The sequence below is a fragment of the Primulina tabacum genome, chromosome 12 (assembly GCF_025594145.1).
Source record: "Primulina tabacum isolate GXHZ01 chromosome 12, ASM2559414v2, whole genome shotgun sequence".
Lineage (NCBI taxonomy): Eukaryota > Viridiplantae > Streptophyta > Magnoliopsida > Lamiales > Gesneriaceae > Primulina > Primulina tabacum.
The window spans coordinates 39,226,612-39,234,403 of record NC_134561.1 but is presented as its reverse complement, the minus strand read 5'-3'; the positions used below and the strand labels follow the sequence as shown (position 1 = coordinate 39,234,403).

General features: G+C 36.9%; 2 non-coding genes across 2 annotated transcripts; both read right to left on the bottom strand.

The window, feature by feature from the left end:
* Positions 1-5,121: 5,121 nt before the first annotated feature.
* Positions 5,122-5,203, bottom strand: TRNAS-GCU (transfer RNA serine (anticodon GCU)). The gene has a single exon. It is a non-coding gene; the product is annotated as a tRNA-Ser (tRNA).
* A 1,905-nt stretch (positions 5,204-7,108) lies between these two features.
* TRNAS-GCU (transfer RNA serine (anticodon GCU)) lies at positions 7,109-7,190 on the bottom strand. The gene has a single exon. It is a non-coding gene; the product is annotated as a tRNA-Ser (tRNA).
* Positions 7,191-7,792: the final 602 nt, after the last annotated feature.

The following is a 7,792-nucleotide window of genomic DNA, read 5'->3' as shown; positions in this document are numbered from 1 at the left end:
TTTTTGACCGCCCGAGCGCGGCACAAGTAAAATCCGGGGGCAGAATGTCTCGCGCTCGGGCGCAAGAATTCTACCGCCCGAGCGCGAGAGAGATGAGGATAAGAGTAACTTTTCTTCTCTTTCTTTCTTCATTTGCAATTCAGAGGTTTCGAGAAAGAGAAAAGAAACTCGATTTTCTTCCGTCCAAATCGACTTCGAAGAGCTGTCTAAACGCGAAACAAATTATATATTTGTGATCTTCGCGTTGAGGGCTTCTGATTGAGGTAATTTTCTTCTGGTTCCAACAGCTCTAAATATCAAAGTGCTGGAATAACATGTATTTGAAGTTGAACTTCGTATATGTAGTAGAATAACCAACAAGAAACTTATATTCGAAGTCGGAATTGAATTATGATATGATTTGAATTTGATATGAATTTTTGAAGTTTCAAATGATATTTGAAACTCATATTAATGATTTTTTAGTATGTTATTGATTGGAATGAGTATGTTATTGATGTAGATAAAGTGTAATATCGATATCTTCCGGCTACATCAACTGGAAACGAAGAATTGAGGTATGTTGCGACCGGGTAACATACGACAGGTATCTGTATTATATGATATATGTCGGATTGATTTGATTGACTGAAATGAAATTATGTGTCTATGTGCCTTATTTGTTGATTGATGTGGCATACATGACATTGAGATTGAGATATCGATGTATAAAATAAATGTTTTGTTAACACACATCACTTTATGCATACATCGATACATGAAATGCACGTTGAGCTATGATCCTTAGATACCCTGATATGATTTGATTGGATTCCGGGGTTTGTGAACACAATAGCTACGCCGGTATTATATGACCCGTAAAGCATAGACAATTGTGGCCCCATATGATTGGATATGAGATTTGGGATTTGATGGCGCTTTGCCGACACTATCATACTAGTATCCCATATTGGCCGGTGTGCCAGCTCGAGCATTGATTTGATAGCGATTCGATTGATTCTGACATGTGCTCTGTGAAGGGCCTAAAACTCCTTTCTTGAAAATTTGCGGAAAATTAAAAATTTTCTTTTTAAAAGAACTTAAATGGCCTCATTCATAAAATCACTGGTGAATCAAGTTCAATATTTCAAAATATTGCAGCGGAAGAAAATTAAAGTTTTGCCAACAACAACGATTTAAAAATATCCAACGACTGATAAAATTGTTTGCGGAAAAAAATAACAACTGCTGCTCTGAGGTCCTCGGGTGCCACTACTGCCGACCTAAGCTGGCTCACTGGTCCCCGCCCTCGGCCCTGGCCTCATCAGTACCTACAACAATCAAGTCTAGTGAGCCTAAAGACTCAGCATGCATATATCACAGGTAACGAGTAAAAATCTGAATTAAAATATGCATGAGTTAACATATCCTGTCCTGAGGCATACTGAAAATAATCTGTACTGAGCAATTATAATACGTGCATAATTGAACTGGAAATCACTGTAAAAATATTTGCTCCTTGGAGCCTGTACTGAAATATCTGGTAAAATTTTCTGTTGAGATTATGTTTTACGCCTGTGGCCACTGCACTAAGCTGAACTGATCGGTAACTGGCTACCGGGGAGGCTGAAACTGAACTGAGCTGGCCGGTCACTGGCGACCGGGTGGTACCATACTGAACTGATCGGTCACTGGCGACCGTATAAAATAACACTCCCACATAGTGAATGAACCACAAGCCATATCGCATAAATCTCAAAAATAATCATTTTCTATTTAATGCACGTAAAATAATTAACTGGCATAATGAAAATGTCCCGTAATTTTACCAACTGGATTGGATTGGATCGTTCCCAGGCTCGCTGCAACCTAACTATGCCATGAAAATTATGCAATAGCTTAAACTTGACCAACTATGCAATTTACGTTCAAAAGATGCGACTATGACGCCTAATGACTTCGCATTTAATCATGACTCCGAGCCAACCTGAACCGACACTGAACCGACGTATAGTCATGATTAAAATACGCTGAAAAATCATAAAATAATGTTCCTAAAATGATAGGGTCTAAATCTAGGTGGAATGGAGGCCAAAACACGAAACGCTCTTTCGAGAGTCAATTTGGCACATTACACCGTAAATTCTCGTACGACCTCAAAAATGATCCAAATGACAAACGGTCAAAAAAATGACCTTCCTAACTCAATGAGGCACTGTCCAGTCCAAGGCCATGGGCTAAAAGCCAACCAAGAACTCGAACGAGCCTCTGAACCGACACAGCAACTTGCTGTAATTTCCAGCAGCTGCGCAACTACAAGACTTGCGTTGGTTTCGAGACTATCGGCCATTAGGGGAGTGAACCACCGACCAGAGACTCTTACCAACATCCCAAGGAATGATTTGAACCATGGCTAAGGGCCCTAGGCCAGCCACAATCCGCATCACACCATAACTCAACCGAAGGGTCCAACCGAGAGCATCTTGAATGCGTGTGTAGTGTTTATGCTATGATCGATGTCTTGCGTCATTCCAGTGGCCATTTGATTGACCATGGCACGATCTAGACATCTAGGAGCATGATATGAACCGTGGCTAAGGGCCATAGGCCAACCAAGATCCATACCAAGCAACAAAAGAACGAACCAAAAGCTGAACAAATGAAGAAGCCGAAGGGGTATAGGGGCTGTTTTGACGTTTTTATTAAAAACCGATGAACCATGGACCAAGCCACCAAAAGGGCAACTTAGTCACGTCTTAGACATGCTAGGGAAGTGATCCAACCATGGCTATAGGCCCTTGGGGCAGCCAAGATCAGATCCTTCCTCCATGACAAGAAACTGAATTTTTCGAACAACATTCTGCACTAATGGGGAGGTTGCTGTCATGTGCTCGTTCCAGCATGTATGGAACTGAAACTCACGATCTATCATGGCCCTAACATGTCCTAGTACATGTCTATATGAAGCCTCGAGCCCCTGGAACGATCCATCCCTGAAATCGAAACAAAACATACCAATCGTGAAGCATGGAAGTCGATAAAAATCTGTGCAGAATTTTCTTTCTTGTTTTGCTAAAAATTTCGGTTTTTGAAATGATAAAATCTGATCATGTACTGAAAAATAATTAATAATATGACTTGATTGAGGTTTGAAAGAGATCTAGACATGCCTGGTTTCGTTTCGAAAGAAAACGAACGAAACGACGACGACGCGGCACGGAGGAGGTGGAGCGCTTCTTGTCTACCTTTCTTGCTCTCGATTTCTCTCCCTTATTTTCCTACTGGATTCCCACGGTTCTCAGCTTAAAATTTCACTCAGATTTCGAAAGAAAAGAGAGGGGGAAAAATGGTTAGGAAGGTGAGGAGAAAGGGTGCAAGATATAAGGAATGAATCAAGACTAAGTCCACTCTCCTTTGAAATTTGAATTGTTGTTTGATATCAAGTCTACTTGGGGATGAGGTGGCCGAATATTAGCTTGTTTTCTAGTCTAGGATATGTCCATTAATTAATTAAATTGTGCTCCCAAAAATCCTAGAATTATCCTACTAATTACATGCAAAGAATTGGTCAAAGTTGATGAGTTGGAAAATGAATCTTCTAGCAACTAAGGGTGGCCGAAAAATGCATAATAAAATAAAGGGGAAATGTTGGTTATCTAGTCAACTAATAATCGTTGAAAGCCTTACTAATCTTTTAAATAATTTTAGTGAGCTAACCCCTTAATTTAATAACTTAAATGAGTTCATTTCTTAATCACCTCAAATAATTAAATTAAATCCTCAAACCTCCCTTTCTAACTTAAATGAACTTGGTTACTAGCTAAATTAACTTCTGGAAATATTTCTCGAATCTTAAATTCTATCTCAAAACTCCAACTCCGGTCCGGCCTCACTGAAATAACTGAAATGCTAAAAATCAAACTACTGAACTGAAATAATAAAATAATTAACTTCAAATAAATGCATTTAAAATAATCATGCAATGAAGTCAATTAAATTTAAAAATCTAGAATTATGCACGGCTTATACGTCTACTGACTTACGGGTTCTACATGCTCAGTGGATGGGTATTTGACCTGATACCTCCACGACATACATGCATTACATACCATATATCATTGTTTAGATACTTGTGGTATATATGATTGGTTGTTCCATACGAAGCTTTGCTCACGCCCAAGGGGGGCTGTTGTTGTCTTTGTGTGTGGACAATGGCAGGTACTCCAGGATATCAGGAGACCGGAGAGGGTACTTCTGGAGGGAGCCACAGCTTGGGCTGAGGTTTTATGTTTTTGTCTTGTTCCCAGTATATACGTATATGTATCTATATACCGGGGCATGTCCCGAGAATATGAGTTGTTTGTATATGATTGATTTTGATTACGTGTGAGCGTGTTTTATGATTTGAGATGAAATACTATTTTTATTATTCAAATAAAATGATTTGGGCTCATTGTAAAGAAAATTTAAACTCGTTTTCCGCTGTAATTAGTTAACCCTAATCAGATTGCATTGTAATAACGATTAGGAGCTAAGGGCCCCACAATGGCCTTATCAAGAAACACGGTACACAACATCATAGATGCTAGTCTCGAGCTCAAGCGACATTAATCCATGTTTCAGGCGGCTGAATCAACTAGGAACGAATTTAGATTATAAAGTGTTTACAATTGAGTTTCAACATCGAAGTATGATTCATTTTTATTAAAGTATAATCAAGATATTTATGTAAGTTGTTCACATGAGTATACATTTAAAGAAATAACAAACGATTAAATAATGGATTATATTAAAATAAAGATTGTTTATTACAATCGAGTCAATAAATTCTTTAGCCAACAGTTGACTAACATGACATCTATTCTAACATTTATCATATCATGATCACATAAATCGGATTGAAATTGTCTTTTAATCCAACTATAGGAAAGTCACTGAAATGTTTTTCTTTTTCTTGTTATTTAAATCTTTTCAAGTCAACCAAATATTGTGGTTTCTTCTGTAGTATATGTGTTAGATTCGCCATAGTTGAATTAGCGATGAGACTAAAAATTAATATAATTCAAATATAATTAGTGGTTTTTGTAATACTAATCGAAGAACATGCAAAACTGTTTTTGATCCAAAAATGTAATTTCAGCTCGTCGCCTGAGATATTCGAACTCTTGCGGGGAAACCCCATGTACTTAGCAGGCACACGACTTAACCACTCGGCCAAAGCGACTTTAGCAGGAACGCTGATGATTGTTAAAATTATTAATCTAATAATTTATTGGGGAAGTTGCATGATTAATCCTATAAATTTATCTGTTTTGGCGGTTTTTGATCTGGCCTTCGTGTACTAATTGACTTATTTCCAAAACGTTTTCTAATTTACTTTTTCGCCATTTTCTTTTTCCCTCTTTCCATTTCTTCGATGTTCTTCTCTTATTTTCCTCTATTCGATTTCAGAAACTAATGTTTTTGGGTTGATGCAAGAATGTTAGTTTTTTGGGTTGATGCAAGAATGTTAATATACTATGAGTATTAATATACTATGAGTAGTTTGGAGATGTTTCATTGGATACCACGTATTTTTTGTATGAACCGTGCATAGCAACCACTTGTTACCTTTTTAGTTTTCAATCATCACATATCAATGATTTTTAGTGAAACAATTTTGTTTGATGGGATCGTAACATTATTTAAATGGTTGTCTAAAATCTTTTTAGAGGTACACAAGCATGAAAAACATCTAACTATCTTCAACGACAATGATCAAGCTATGATAAAACACTTTTATGCATACATCGATACATGACATGCACGTTGAGCTATGATTCTTGGATACCCTGATATGATTTGATTGGATTCCGGGGTTTGTGAACACAATCGCTATGCCGGTATTATATGACCCGTAAAGCATAGACAATTGTGGCCCCATATGATTGGATATGAGATTTGGGATTTGATGGCGCTTTGCCGACACTATCATACGAGTATCCCATATTGGCCGGTGTGCCAGCTCGAGCATTGATTTGATAGCGATTCGATTGATTCTGACATGTGCTCAGTGGATGGGCATTTGACCTGATACCTCCACGACATACATGCATTGCATACCATATATCATTGTTTAGATACTTGTGGTATATATGATTGGTTGTTCCATACGGAGCTTTGCTCACGCCCAAGGGGGGCTGTTGTTGTCTTTGTGTGTGGACAATAGCAGGTACTCCAGGATATCAGGAGACCGGAGAGGGTGCTTCTGGAGGGAGTCACAGTTTGAGTTGAGGTTTATGTTTTGTTCCCAGTATATATGTATATGTATCTATATACCGGGGCATGTCCCGAGGATATGAGTTGTTTGTATGTGATTGGCTTTGATTACGTGTGGGCGTGTTTTATGATTTAAGATGAAATACTATTTTTATTATTCAAATAAAAATGATTTGGGCTCATTGTAAAGAAAATTTAAACTCGTTTTCCGCTGTAATTAGTTAACCCTAATCAGATTGCATTGTAAAAACGATTAGGAACTAAGGGCCCCACAATGGCCTTATCAAAAAACACGGTACACAACATCATAGATGCTAGTCTCGAGCTCAAGCGACATTAATCCATGTTTCAGGCGGCTGAATCAACTAGGAACGAATTTAGATTATAAAGTGTTTACAATTGAGTTTCAACATCAAAGTATGATTCATTTTTATTAAAGTATAATCAAGATATTTATGTAAGTTGTTCACATGAGTATACATTTAAAGAAATAACAAACGATTAAATAATGGATTATATTAAAATAAAGATTGTTTATTACAATCGAGTCAATAAATTCTTTAGCCAACAGTTGACTTACATGACATCTATTCTAACATTTATCATATCATGATCACATAAATCGGATTGAAATTGTCTTTTAATCCAACTATAGGAAAGTCACTGAAATGTTTTTCTTTTTCTTGTTATTTAAATCTTTCCAAGTCAACCATATATTGTGGTTTCTTCTGTAGTATATGTGTTAGATTCGCCATAGTTGAATTAGCGATGAGACTAAAAATTAATATAATTCAAATATAATTAGTGGTTTTTGTAATACTAATCGAAGAACATGCAAAACTGTTTTTGATCCAAAAATGTAATTTCAGCTCGTCGCCTGAGAGATTCGAACTCTTGCGGGGAAACCCCATGTACTTAGCAGGCACACGACTTAACCACTCGGCCAAAGCGACTTTAGCAGGAAGGCTGATGATTGTTAAAATTATTAATCTAATAATTTATTGGGGAAGTTGCATGATTAATCCTATAAATTTATCTGTTTTGGCGGTTGTTGATCTGGCCTTCGTGTACTAATTGACTTATTTCCAAAACGTTTTCTAATTTACTTTTTCGCCATTTTCTTTTTCCCTCTTTCCATTTCTTCGATGTTCTTCTCTTATTTTCCTCTATTCGATTTCAGAAACTAATGTTTTTGGGTTGATGCAAGAATGTTAGTTTTTTGGGTTGATGCAAGAATGTTAATATACTATGAGTATTAATATACTATGAGTAGTTTGGAGATGTTTCATTGGATACCACGTATTTTTTGTATGAACCGTGCATAGCAACCACTTGTTACCTTTTTAGTTTTCAATTTTAGTGAAACACTTTTGTTTGATGGGATCGTAACATTATTTAAATGGTTGTCTAAAATCTTTTTAGAGGTACACAAGCATGAAAAACATCTAACTATCTTCAACGACCATGATCAAGCTATGATAAAAGTCTTGCACGAGAAAATGACTCAGATATTCCATGGATTGTGCACATGGAACTTAATGCAAAATGACATCAA